Source organism: Sminthopsis crassicaudata, chromosome 4 (assembly GCF_048593235.1).
Source record: "Sminthopsis crassicaudata isolate SCR6 chromosome 4, ASM4859323v1, whole genome shotgun sequence".
Lineage (NCBI taxonomy): Eukaryota > Metazoa > Chordata > Mammalia > Dasyuromorphia > Dasyuridae > Sminthopsis > Sminthopsis crassicaudata.
Window position 1 is genome coordinate 10,852,634 of NC_133620.1, and position 14,865 is coordinate 10,867,498.

Below are 14,865 nucleotides of genomic sequence, written 5' to 3' on the forward strand. Positions count from 1 at the left end.
GGTCATGTATATATATATATATATATATATATATATATTGTATTTAATTTATACTCTAGCATATTTGACATGTATTGGTCAACTTGCCATCTTGTGGGGGGGGGAGAGGGAGGGGAAAAATTGGAACAAGGGGTTTGGCAATTGTCAATGTTGTAAAATTACCCATGCATATATCTGGTAAATAAAAATTATTAATTAAAAAAAAATAGAATTGACAAAGTGAAAAAAAAGTGCAAAAATATACCAAAGAAAACAATTCCTTAAAAATTAGAATTAAAGAAGTGAAAATTATTGGACTCTATGAAAAATCAACAGACATAAAAAAATTTAAAAGTAAAAAAAGAAGAAAATGTGAAAATTAATAGGTAAAAAATTGATTTAGAAAATAGGTGCAGGAGAGATAATATAAAAATTACTGAACTACCATGATCAAAAATAAAGAAAAACTTGGACAACATCTTTCAAGAAATTATCAAAGAAAACTGACTGAATATATTAGAGCAGAGGGAAAAATAGATATTGAAACAATCCATTGATCACTACCTGAAAGTAATTTTCACCAAAGTGAAAATTCCCAGAACAATCAAATTCCAGACTTCACAGATCAAGGAGAAAGTTTTACATGCAAGTAAATAAAGAAACAATTCAAATATTACAGAGCTATACTTAGGATCACACAGGATTCAGCCGTTTCCACATTAAAGAAACACAGGGTTTATAATATGATATACCAAAAGGCAAAGGAGTTAGGATTATAACCCCAAATCAACTATCCAGCAAAACTGAATATAATCTTTCAGGGGGAAATGGAGATTTAATGAAATAAATGACTTTCAAACCTTTCTAATTAAAAGATAAGAGATGAATAAAAAAAATTGACTTCCAATTACAAGACTCAAAAGAAACATTAAAAATGCCCAAAAAGAAATAAGAAAGAGAAAAAAAATTAAGAAATTTAATAAGGTGAAACTATGTTTCTAAATGGCAAGAGAATATTTGTGACTCTTAAAATCTTTATTAATTTAAGAACAATTAGGAGTATACATAAATAAAGGATATGGGTATGGCATGCATATGATACAATAATATTCAAATAAATAAATAAGGGATGAGAAAGAAAATTACACTGGAAGAATAGTGATGGGGGGGAGATTGAATGGAATAAATTTTCTCACATAAAAGTAGCATGAAATAATTATTATAAAGAAGGAAAACTTTGGTTGAGGGAGTAGTGGGAAAAACAAACTTTAATCTGATCAAACTGTTTCAAAGAGTGAATAATATATATATTCATTGAATATAAAAATCTATCTTAAAAGTAAACAAGTGGAAAAAAATAGCACAACTATAAATATGAATGGTATGAATTCACCCATAAAATATAAGTGGATAGCAGGATGGATTAAAAATCAGAACCTTACAATATGTTGTTTCTAAGAAGTTTATAAGAAACACATTTGAAGCAAAATGACATACACAAGGTAAAGAAAAGGGATTGGAACAGGATCAATTATGCTTCAGTTGAAGCAAAGAAAGCATGGTTAGCAATCATGATCTCAGACAAAGCAAAAACAAAAATTAGATGCAATTAAAAAAGGTAAAGAAGGGAAAACTAGGTGGTACAATCAACAGAGCACCAGCCCTGAAGTCAGAAGGGCCTGAGTTCAAATGTGATCTCAGACACTTAACACTTTCTAATTGTGTGACTCTGGGCAAATCACTTAACCCCAATTGCCTCAGGGGAAAATGTAAAAGAGATAAAGAAGGAAAATATACTTTTATGAAAGGTATCACAGACAATGAAGTTATATAAATATTAAATATATGCATAGATGTTATGGCATCTAAATTTTTGAAGAAGTTGAATGAATTATAGGAGAAAATAGATAATAAAACTATACTAATGGGGCATCTCAGAATTAGATGGCACTAACCAAAAAATAAATAACAAAAAAGTGAAGAAATTGAATAAAATTCTGGAAAAGTTAGCTATGATAGATATCTGAAGAAATTGAATGAGAACAGAAAGCAATCCTTTTTTCAGCAGTATATGATACCTAAACAAAAAGTGACTATGTATTAGGACATAAAACCTCACAACCAAATTCATTAGAGCAGAAATTGTAAGCACATTCATTTCAGATCACAATTAATTGTCAATTGAAAACTAAATAATCTAATCCAAAAAACAAATAGGTCAAAGAAAACATCATAGAAATAATAATTTCAATAAAGAAAATGACAACAATGAGAAAACATACCAGAATGTATAGGTTGCAAGCAAAATACTACTTAGAGGAAAATTCGTATCTCTAATTGCTTGCATAAATAAAATAGAGGGAAAAGGAAATAAATGAATTACAATGCAACTAAAAAAAACTAGAAAAAGAACAAATTAAAACAAATTAAAAATCCACAATTAAACACCAAGATCCTGGGGGGAAAAAAAAAAAAAACAAAGGAGAGATTAAGAAAATTGAAAGTAAGAAAGCCATTGAGCTAATAAATAAAAGTAAAAGCTGGTTTTATGAAAAACCAGTAAAATATATGTCATTCATTAATTTGATTTTTCAAAAGGAAAGAAGAAAATAAAATTACTAATATCAAAAATAAAAGATTAATTCACCAACAATGAAGAGGAAATTGGTATATTGCTAATATACCAATAAATTTAACAGTCTAAACAAAATGGATTAATATCTACAATAACATAAATTACCTAGATTAATGGAAGAAATAAAATGCTAACAAAACTCAGTCTTAGAAAAAGAAATCAAACAAACCATCAATAAATTTCCGAAGGAAAAATCCTCAGGACCAGATTGGTTCCCAAGCAAATTCTACACAAATGTTTAAAGAACAATATAAACTTCCAGAAAATAGGCAAAGAAAGCATCCTACCAAATTATTTTTAAGACATAAATATGGTGCTGATAGCCAAATCAGAAAGATCCAAAACAGAGAAAGAAATTTTATACCTAATTCCCTAATGAGTATTGATGTAAAATTTTTAAATAAAATATCATCAAAGAGATTACAGTTAATATATGACTATGACCAAATGGGATTTATACAAGGAATGCAGGACAGGTTCAGTATTATAAAAATTATCATTGCAATTGACCATACAAATAACAAAGCCAACAGAAATCATGTGATTATCTCAAAGGATGAACAAAAAGCCTTTAACAAAATACATTATTTATCCCTATTAAAAAACTAGGGAGCATAGGAATAAATGCTTAAAATAATAAGTAAGAAATATGTATCTAAAAATTACCAGCAGTCATCATTTGTAATGGGGATAGGCTAGTAGCTTTCCCAATACAATCAGCAAGAATTCACATTATCACCTCTATTATTTAATATTGTATTAGAAATGTTAGATGGTTGTTGACTTGCCATTAAATGTTTTTCCTTCTACCATCACTGAATAAATTTCATTGGCTCACTATTACATTTAGGTCAAATATAAACACTTTAACATTTAAAGCTTGCCCCTTTCCATTTTTCCAGTCTTCTAATGTATCATTCCCTCCCCTCACTTGGGTCCAGTCAAACTGGTCTACTTGCTTTCCTCACATAGGTGTTGCAAATAAATTGTCCACTAGGCCTGACATGCTTTCTCCCTCATCTCCGACTTTTGGAATCCTTTGTTCCCCTCCATGGCTTAGTTCATGTACCATTACATACTTCCAAATTGCCTCCTCCTTTTAAATAGGATCTGTTTAATCTTTATCTTTGTGTCCCTAGAATCTCCAGTATCTAGCAAAATATTTAATAGGTTTGTTGATTGATTGATTCCAATAGTTGATTAATTTCATGGTTTCCTGTGAAAGGTATGCTGGAGAGAATAGGGGGCTCAGACTCAGGGTTCAATTCTTTCTGTGGTACATTTTCAATATTTGATCTAGTATAAGTCATTTGGCTGCCATGATCCCAGGCAATTCTCCAAGGAGTCACTTTGCTGATGAATCACTGATCTACACTGGCAAAGTCTCAGCATCAATGAAATCACAGATTCAGATCTCCTTCTTTTACACACACACACACACACAGAGAGAAAGAGAGAGAGAGCGCGCTCCAAAAAAGCATACATAAGTTCTATTTCCAAAGAGTTTTATTATTGAGAATAGTAATTTTCACACAATGTCCTTTATGTAAATAAGGCCCTACCTAGAATGACAACTTCTGAAATCAGGGCCTCCCTCCTTCCTTCCCTCCCTTCCACTCTGCCATCTTTCTTCCCTCCCTCTCTCCTTTTTTCCCTTCCTTCCTTCCTTCTTTCCTCCCTCCCTCCCTCTCCCTATCTATCTTTTTCTTTTTTTCTTTCTCCCTCCCTTCCTCCCTCCTTTCCTTCCTTTTTCTTTCTTTCTTTTTTAATAATTGGTTCTTTTTTTCTTTCATTCCAAGGGAGGAACAACGTTATTCAGCTAACAAGAGAATCATCGACTACAGTATTCTTTTTCTAGAGAGAACTGGGGTAACCTTGAAAACAATTTGCAGAATAATTTGATAATAAGCAAACATTTCTTGAGCACAAAACATAGTAATCAGCAAGACAAGTTTAATTAAAGGCAATTCTCCCCCGCCTGTTCACAACCTCTAGTCGAAGCCTACAGTCCTCATTAAATGCAACTCAGGTTCTTTAGAGCAGGGCACAGGTGTAGCTCACATACTACAGCCCATCAAATCTATACCCCTCTCATGTAGCATCTACTTTATCCAGATGCATTTTTTAATTAGCTGGAAAGAAACAGCTTAAAGTCCTGATGGAGCTACTTTCTCAAATTTAAGAATTATTTTCTTATTAATAAATCGAATTCCTAGTTTCCTCCAAGTCTCAACTCAGTTGTAACCTTCTTTGGGAAATCCATCTTGATTCTCTTGATTATTGGAGTTTTCTCCCTCCTCAAATCATCTGGTAATCATTTCTGGGTGGTCATTGTGATTTTCCCCAATGGTTTGTAAGCTGCCAGAGGTCCAAATTGCCTCACTGGGGATTTTAAATGAAAAGATTTAGCACTGTGCCTGGCAAACAGTAGGCACTTAAAACATCTTTTTAATTCACTTTTCACATCCGAATGATAATGCTTTGCAATGATCAAACTTTAAAAATTGCTTGCTGAAATTAATTTTTTAAAAGGCTGTGGGATTAGAATGTACAGCAAAAAATTCACACTAACACCTTAAACCCAAATCTATTTCTCTGAAACTTCTGCCTGTTTATCCTTGTTCTACTTTCTTGGGCTGAATAGAACCCACTTAGACCAATTTCCACATGATAATCCTTAAAAACTTAAGCGTCAGTTAACACACCCAACAACACTACCTTTCTTCAATTCAAACATTCTCATCTTCTTCCTTTGCTCTTCAAGGAATTCTAGATGGGCATTTAGAAACTGCAGCCAATTGCTGAGGTAAAGGCTCCCTGCCAGGAGATCAGATCTGGCCAAAAAAGACACTTTCCATCTTTTCTGGTAATCCATAAAACCATCAGCTTGATATCTTTAAAGCATGATTCTGACCATGTCCCTCCACTGCTCATGAAATGTCAATGGCTCCCTCTTGTCTCGAAGGTAAATGATAAACTGTTTTGTTTAGCTCATAAAGTTTTTTTACAATCTGACTTCTTACCATGTTTATTTCATTTTAGTTCTAATCAAACTAGCTCATGTGCTGTTTTCCCAAACTCTCCATCTTAATGCCCTTGCCCAGCCTGAGACTTATCACCCCATGAAAACTCTTCCTCCTGACTTTCATGTCACTGAATCCCAGCTTCCCTCCAAGTAAAGTCCAGATGCCATCTCCTACATAAAGAGCTTCTGGATCTTTCAGTAGTCAGTGCTTCCTGCCCTCTCAAAATTATTTTGTATTTTACTCAGTATATAGTCTTTCTAAAGGCAACAAGATGCAATGGCCAGACAGCTGGACTCAGAATTAAGATTATGTGTTCAAACCTGTTCCTAACATGCTGGAAGCTGATGCTTGAATAGACATTTAATGTTCTTTTTTATTTTTTCCAATTACATGTAAAGATATTCTCCCAAATTAATTTTTTATAAAAATTTGAGTTTTAAATTTTTCCCTTCCTCTTTCTCTTCTTTATACAAGACAGCAAGCAATCTGATATCATTTTACACATGTGCAATCGTATAAACTTATTTCTACATTAATCATGTTCTAAAAGAAAACAAAACAAAACAAAAGTGAAAAAACCACAAAGAAACCTGAAAATAGTCTACTTCCAACTGCATTCAGACCCCATAGTTCTTTCTCTGAGTGTGGATAGCACTTTCCACCATGAGTCTTTTAGAATTAGCTTTTCTCAGCAATGCAATGATTAAGACAAGTCCATCACAACTGATCATCACATAATTTCGTTGTTACTTTGTACAGTGTTCTCCTGGTTCTGCTCATTTCCCTTAGCATCAGTTCATCTAAGTCTTTCCATTTCTGGAAAGTCTTTCCATTTCTTTTCTGAAAATCTGCCTGCTCATCAATTCTTGTAGCACAATCATATTCCATTACATTCATATAGCACACATTTTTCAGGCATTCCCCAATTGATGAACATCTCTTAATTTCCAATTCTTTGCCTCTACAGAAAGAACTGCTATAATTTTTTTGTAATATAGATCCTTTCCCCTTTTTATGATTTTTGAGCTATAAATCTAGATCAAAAGCTATACACAGTTCGATTGCCTTTTGGGTATAGTTTCTAAATTTCTCTCCAGAATGTTTGATTCAATTTACAACTCCACCAACAATGCATTAGTGTTCCAATTTTCCCATCTCCTCCAACATTTATCATTTACTTTTTCTGTCATATTAGCCAATCTGAGAGATGGGAGGTGATACCTCAGATTTGTTTTCATTTGCATTTCTCTTATCAAAAGTGATTTAGAGCATTTTTTCATATGGCTATAGATAGCTTAAATTTCTTCCTCTGAAATCTGCTTTCTTATCCTTTAACAATTTATCAGTTAGGGAATGACTTGTATTCTTATAAATTTGACTCAGTTCTCAATATATTTGAGAAATGAGGACTTTATCAGAAATAGTTACTATAAAAATATTTTTTCAGCTTCCTTTTTTCCTCCTCAATTCATTTTGTTTGTGCAAAAAAATTGTTATTTAACATAATGAAAATTATCCATTTTGCATTTCATAAGTTCTCTGTTTTTTTTATTTGATTATAAATACTTCCCTTCCCCATAGATCTAACTATTTCTTACTCTTCTAATTTACTTATGATATCACCCTGTGTGTCTAAATCATATAACCATTTTGATCTTATCTTGGTATATAGTGTGAGATGCTGAAGACATTTGACTTTTCAATAACTCAAGCAACATGAATAAAAAAAAAAGTTTCAGGAAACATACCAGTCTGTATTGGTAGGTGTCTCTGCTGGAGTTACTTGTGGTTATACAATCAGAGGATAGGTTTTAAAAAAACAACAACAATTACAATTACTTCCCATCCTCCATTCATCTCTATCTTGGTTGGTTGTCCTTCATTCTCAAAAAGGATCAAAAATGACATCACTATGTTAGAATTGAGTACAGTGTGTCCAGCTGTGGCTGATAAGACTGATAGGAGCTCAGAATGCTTTTGTTTGAGTTGGGACATAAATAGTCCCTAAGAACATTTGGGGGTGGACTCTCTAATTTTGTGTATCTTGTGATTCTTCTGAGCTAATTCAATTCTGCTTTGTTCATAGACCTATTCTGATGAGGACATATCATGCTGGATGGTCCTGTGCCACTGTGTCCCCTTATCTATCTATCCATCCATCTATCTGTCTATCTACCCATCTATCATTGAGCCATCCATTCATTTCCCTATCTATCCATCTATTGTTTTATTCTTTCACCTGGCTATTATCCATCCATCCATCCATTTATCTAGCTAGCTAGCAAGCTCTTAGTTATACTTACCTGTGTAAAGGCTACTCAGCCTTAGGAGAATATAAACTCCCTGAGGGTAGAGGTTATTTTTCATTAACTTGTAATTTCAGTGGCTAGCACAATAATTTGTCCATAGTAGATGCTCAGTAAATATTTCAAATCATTTATTTTGAATTGCATTGCATTGAATTTTTTCCTTCTCCCATTCAAGTGGAATTACCAGCCAAGGACACGGGTTCCCAAAGATGCCCATTATTGAAAAATTACTTTGGCTTTTTTCACATCACACTTTTCACAGGTTATTGAAAACATGTTTTTATGAAGGTTCATCTCATTCCACTGAGCATGAGCTAAATTTATCTGTGCGGAGTTTAAAAACATAGACTAATTAATTAGGGATCTGGTCATTTCCTGAGTCCTTCTCTTCAGCAATGACTCTACAGCTTGGTGAGTCAGCCCCATTAGCATCAGTCACCCAGGCCAAATATTGTTCTAAAGCCCAGCCCTGTACTAGCACCATTTGTTTCCCTTTTTTCTGGGTTCGACTTCTGTTTTCTTCATTCATGTTGTGTAAACATTAAGCATTTATCTATTTTTGGTCCCAACCTCTGATTTCATCATTCTGGATAACTCTAAATGTGGAAACTTTCTCTACCAAGGCATGAAGGAAGTTGTTCTGTAACATACAACCTTGAAAAGGTAGCTGGAGAAACTCAGATATTAAGTTTCCATAGTCATACAGTATCAAAGGAAAAAATTGAACTCAAGTCTTCCTAAGTTCAAAGACAGCTCTTTATCCATTATGTCAAACTGTTTCTTATTTAACACTATATAATAACATAGGGATAAAGACTAGGTAGGGAATAGGAATTGTCTTTAGATTGGTGTGTAGAGAACTCTCAAGTGACATACCAATGTTAGTTTGGGTCACCTTCTTTGTAACTTAGTTGTTTTGGTTTGTTTAAATTTTTTTTATTTATATTTTGAATTGCCAGTTTTTTTACCTCTCCTCTTTCCTAACCCCAACAGAAAAGACCAACATTTTGATGTAGAAATATATGTGGAAATCATATAATACATATTTCCATATATCAATAAGTTCTTTCTCTGGAGATGGATAGCATCTTTTTTTTTCTTAAGTCCTTTGTAGTTGATTTTGATTGTTCACATGATTCAGAATAGCTTAAGTATTCACAATTACTCCTTCGAACAATATTGCTGTTACTCTATACAACATTCTCTTGGTTTTTGCTTATTTCGTTTTTTATTATTTTATGCAAGTCTCTTCCATGTATGTTTGTTTTTCTAAAAATCAATCTGCTCATCATGTCTTACACTGAATTAGTATACCATCACAATCATATGCTACAATTCATTCAGTCAATTCCCAGTTGATAGGTGTTCTATACTTTCTAGTTTTTAACCATCCAAAAGAGAACTTTTTATAAGTATTTTATAATTTATGGGTTTTTTTACCTTTTTCCCTGATCAACTTGGTAAATAGACCTAATAGTAGTAGTAATAGTAATAATAATAATAATAATAATAATAATAATAATAGTAATAGCTAGATCAGAGGTATAAATAGTTTTATAACTTTGGAGACAATTCAAAATGTTCGCCAGAATGGTTCAATCCGTTCACAATTGCACCAAGTGTCCCAGTTTTCTGTATTCTCTTCAACATTTGTTTCCCTTTTTATAATTTTAGCCAAACTGATAGATTAGAGCTGGTACTTGAGTTGTTTTAACTTGATTTTCTTTAATCAATAATAATTTAGAACATTTTTCATTATTATATATAGCTTTGATTTATTTTTTAAAAGATACCTATTCATATCCTTTAACCCATTTATCAATTAGGGAATGACTCCCTTTTTTTTTTTATATAAATTTGACTTGGTTCTCCATATATTTGAGATATGAGGCCTTTATCTGAGAAACTGGGGCCCGCCATTTTCCCCCTTCTTTCTAATATTGGTGACTTTGGTTTTATTTGTATAAGTACTTTTAAAAAATTGTTTCTCATTTTTAATGTTTTTTTTAATAAAACAATACATTGTCAGGTTTGTTTTTTTTTATCCATTCTGCTATTTCCACCATGAGTGAGATCATCCTATTCATTTTTAGAGTTACAATTACTAGCTTTATATTTCCCTTCATATTATATTCCCTTACTATTTATCCTTCTCTCTCACTTCTTACTTTATCTCTCAGAAGTACTTCTGACTACTTCCTCTCTAATTCAGAAATACTTCTAAAAGTCCTTTCTTATTCTATCCCCTTGCCCTCTTATTTCTCTGCAAGTTTAGAAAACTTTTATACCCAACTAAATATATGTGCTATTCCCTCTTTAATCCATTTCCAATAAAAAATAAGGTTTTTACCCTGCCCACACCCACCCCATTCTTTCCTCCATTGTAAAAGTCATTCCATTCCATCATCAAGAGATGATTTCATACATCAAGAGATGTATGAGAATTTCCTTCATTTTACATCTCCCTACCCAATTTTAATTTTCAGGATCATTTCATCATCATCAACTCAATCCCAAACTCTCTAGATACTTTTTCTAACTACCTTATAATGATAACATCCTTATGAGGTAAAAATATAAACTTCTTTTATAAATAGCAAACAGTTCAACCTTTATAAATCCTTTATGATTAGTCTTTCATGTTCACTTTCTTATGTTTCTCCTGATTCATGTATTGAACATGAAATTTTATGTTCAATTCTTGTCTTTTCCTCAAGAGTGTCTGAAAGTCTGAGAGATACAGAGCCGTCTGCAGCAGAATATATAATATTTCAGCTGAAGTTATTAAAAAAACCAAGGGTAGCAATCATAATCTCAGACAAAACAAAAATAGATCTAATTAGAAGAGTTAAGTAAGGAAATGGCATCTTGCTGAAAGGTACCACATACAATGAAGTAATATAAATACTAAATATATATGCACCAAATGGTATAGCATCCAATCTCTAAAGAAATTAAATGATTTACAGGAGGATACAGACAATAAAATATACTAATGAGGCTCTTAACTTTCTCCTCTCAGATCTAGATAAATTTAACCACAAAATAAACAGAAAAGTAGTTAAGAAAAATTAGATATAATATACCTCTGGAGAAAAATGAATGAGGATAATGTTTAATTGAAATTGAGCACTTCTTTCCATTATGAATGTAGGCAGCAAACCACAGTAGTTTTCTAAGTACCTGTGATTTATGTGACCAGAAATCATGAATCTTTTCACTTCACATTAGTCATGATAGATAGCTTGATATTGCATTTATAGTCATCAGGACTGCAAAATTATAGTAATTATTAGACTTGTCTTTAATCACATATAAAACATCTTTCTCTCTACACTCTGTATTTTAATATATTTATTTCTTTTGTAATCTTATTTATTTTATGCATGTAAAAACATAATTCTGAGGAGTCCATAGCCCTTACCATATTGGCAAAAGTATCTATAATACAAGAAAGGTCTCAGGTGTAAAGTTCTTGAATCGTGAGGGTCTGGTCTTCTGCTCAATTATAATCCTTCTCTGGGAGGAGATCTGTAAAATCTTTTCCTCTGTGCGCAGGTTTCTTGGGAGCTCTGAATCTCCTCCAACTCTTGTCCTTCCTCAAATCAGACTGGTCTCTTTTCAGCCTGCCTGGCGTCAAGACTTTATCCCAGAGTCCATTCTCCCAGACCCAATGCTGCCCTTCTTTTCCCAGAGAATGGGCGTGGGATAACGCAAGGGCTTTTGGGAAACATTACTACAACCAATGAACTTGCTCCTCTTAGAATTCCTAAGGTGTAAACTCCCTTTAAAGGCCTGAACCAAAGGTCTGAGCCAGAGAACTGTCAAGTCAACCTGAGTTCTCACCTTGTAATTGTCCAGACAACCTGAGTTCTCACCTTGTAATTGTCCAGACAACCTGAATTCTCACCTTGTCACTGTCCAGACAACCTGAGTTCTCACCTTGTCACTGTCCAGACAACCTGAATTCTCACCTGGTAATCCTAACACTCAGATAAACCAGGTAAAAAAATAGACAACAGGACTAGATAATCTTGAAAGTCTTTTCAGCCCAAGAGCTTTAATTTCATGATTTTATTGTTTTCTAGTCGGTTCATATATTACATTTACTTCTAACATCTCCAGATCTCTTCCCAATAAAGTAATTTCTAAACTGTCTGCAGGTGGGCTATTCACAGCCAATCATTAATCAATGGAAACAGCAAAGTGCTAGACCCAGAACCCAGAAGGCTTCAGTTCAAATCTAGTCTCAGATATTGACAACCAAGTTCTCTGCTGCCTTAGTTTTCTTCTCTGTAAAATGAAGATAATAACAGCACATACCTCTTAGGCACTCAGCAAGCCTTAAAATATTACATAAATAGAATAACAATTATTAGCTTGTGTTATGTTCATCACAAACTGTGTGATTCCTGCTACCTTAGACCACTCATATACCATCTTCTGTAGTTCCCTAGGTGTGTCTTTAGGTTGAGTGAACTTTAGTATTCCCCAAAGAGAAGCATCAAGAGGAAGACATATATCTAGCCTATCCAGCTGTTGTATCCTTTAAAATGTTAAAGACCATGTCCAAGTCAAATATAAGAGATTTGCAGATGATCTTGCTACCTTCTTCACCATTAGCATGGATGGTGGAAAGTTGCCCATAATTCTTGGAAAACATACTTGTTTGGGGCCAGAACTTGAAACAAGGTGCTAAGTCAATGGAATTGATCGAGACAATGGTTATTTAGCATGGTTCTCTAGTTCAGTACATGTCCTTTGTACTTACTCTAGGTCTACAAGAGTCCTACCTTTGAAAAGAGAGCATAGAAGCTCAGACAAACTCAGCCAGAATCAGAACTAGGGAAGACAGAAAAGTGGTGGCAGGCTCTCCTCCTTCGCTTCTCCACCGAAACCAAGACTCCAGAAGAACTCCAAGAAAGCTAGCCGAAGCCCCAGGAAAAGAGACAAGACTTTGGAAGAGACAGTAAAGGATTTGGACTTTAACCCCTGGCTACTCATGTGGTGATAACTGAACTGAAACAAAGGCTGCCTCCAGAGACCCCTAGAAAACCTCAATAGGGAACATTACATTTTAGAGAAAATATTACATATACTCCAGAGATTTTGCAGATGACAAACCATCCAAGGCAGAACGTTGATAGAATCTTGGAACGATCAACACAGGGATCCACATCACACAATGCTGAGCAATCACAGAGACACCTAGCCATGACCTGAGAAGTCCTCTTGGAAACCAGTGAATAGTTAGAATTATTTCTTGGCAATGTAATAGGAGGTGTGTGACTCTCAGGAATGGGTAAGCTGGCAGATCTTCCAACAAAATTATTATGATAACAGTAATGTCACATCCACAGACAAATTCAAGCTAATTGCTTTTTCCTAAGGATCGTTAGACTTTAAGCTGGAGGAGACCTAAAAGTTCATCTTGTCCAGCTCCAACATCTGTCAGAGGAGTCAGCAAAGGAAGCTTGATTAAATTCACACAAGTCAATAGGTCAGAGGATTCAAAGTGAGGGACAATGATGGTGAGTTTTATTATATATTGGACAATGGTCATTGTAGTGGACCTTGAGAAGGATTGAATGATAGCAGTCTTCATATAGATAGATGGAGATATAGCCATGCATAATCATTTAGATAGGGCAATATGATAGAATGACTGAGATCAATACAATATATACATATATTTCATTGACACTGTAGTTTGGGATACATGTAAATACATACATATATATGTATATATGTGCGTGTGTGTGTATATATGTTATTCCAAAAACAAAGAATAGATATGGTACTTTCACACATGTGCACAAACACACGTTTGTGTACACACACACATTTATCTATACATCCCTGTAAAATGTATGTGTATATTCAGACAGGTAAACTTTCAGACACAATGTATACTGTATATATGTAGATAGAAAATATATGTATGTGTAAAATTTATAGAATTGTCTGTCATCAGGGGGAGGGGGTGGAGAGAGGGAATAATTTGGAAAAATGAATACAAGGGATAATGTTATAAAAAATTACTCATGCATATATAATGTCAAAAAATTTATAAATAAATAAAATTTAAACAAACAAAAAAGAAAATATATGTATGTATAAATGAGGTGTATGTAGATGTACAGGAGTATGGAATCTTTCTATCTATACATTTTTATATGTGTGAAGGATATGTAGATATTATATAATACGATGATTAGGGTTTTCCTATGTCTTCCTATGAAGATGCTAAGTTAATTTATGTGTGTGAATATTGTATGTTTGTATTCATGCATATGCGTATGTATATTCACATATATTTACCTTTTACATATGGGATATGCTTAGTATATTAATAATATAAGCTCCTTAAAGACAGGTATTATTTGGGTCGTCTTTTTATCCTAGTGTCCTGCATATGGTAGGTGCTTAATAAATGCATGTTGGACTGGAATCCACCCCAAGATATCAATGAATAGTAAGGATCCAGAAGACCAAATTGAATATTCAACTTACAAGCAGTTTTCCCTTTGCGATAGCACACATTTATGTAGTTCCTTGAGTTCTCTGTCCAAATCTCCACTTATACTGGTGGCTTAGGACTGTGGGGCGACACTTATTATTCTTCTCCTTATGATTCCAAGGGTAACCGAGAGGGGTTGAGATTTCCAGTATTATTGTACATAGATCCCCATCTGCTGTGATCCTCCCAATGTTGACCAAGTATGTTTGATATTGATATCGGTTGATATCAATTAGCTTTCCCAAAAGGACATTTACCCAGAATGCATAGCAAGGACAGAGTTTGTTTTGTTGCTTTTACTGTTAATTCTCCAACTCTCCTCTTGGGAGAGCAGGCTCAAACTCAACCCAAAGAACTTTGAGAGGCAAGTGCAATACATGCCTTCTGGTACCAGAT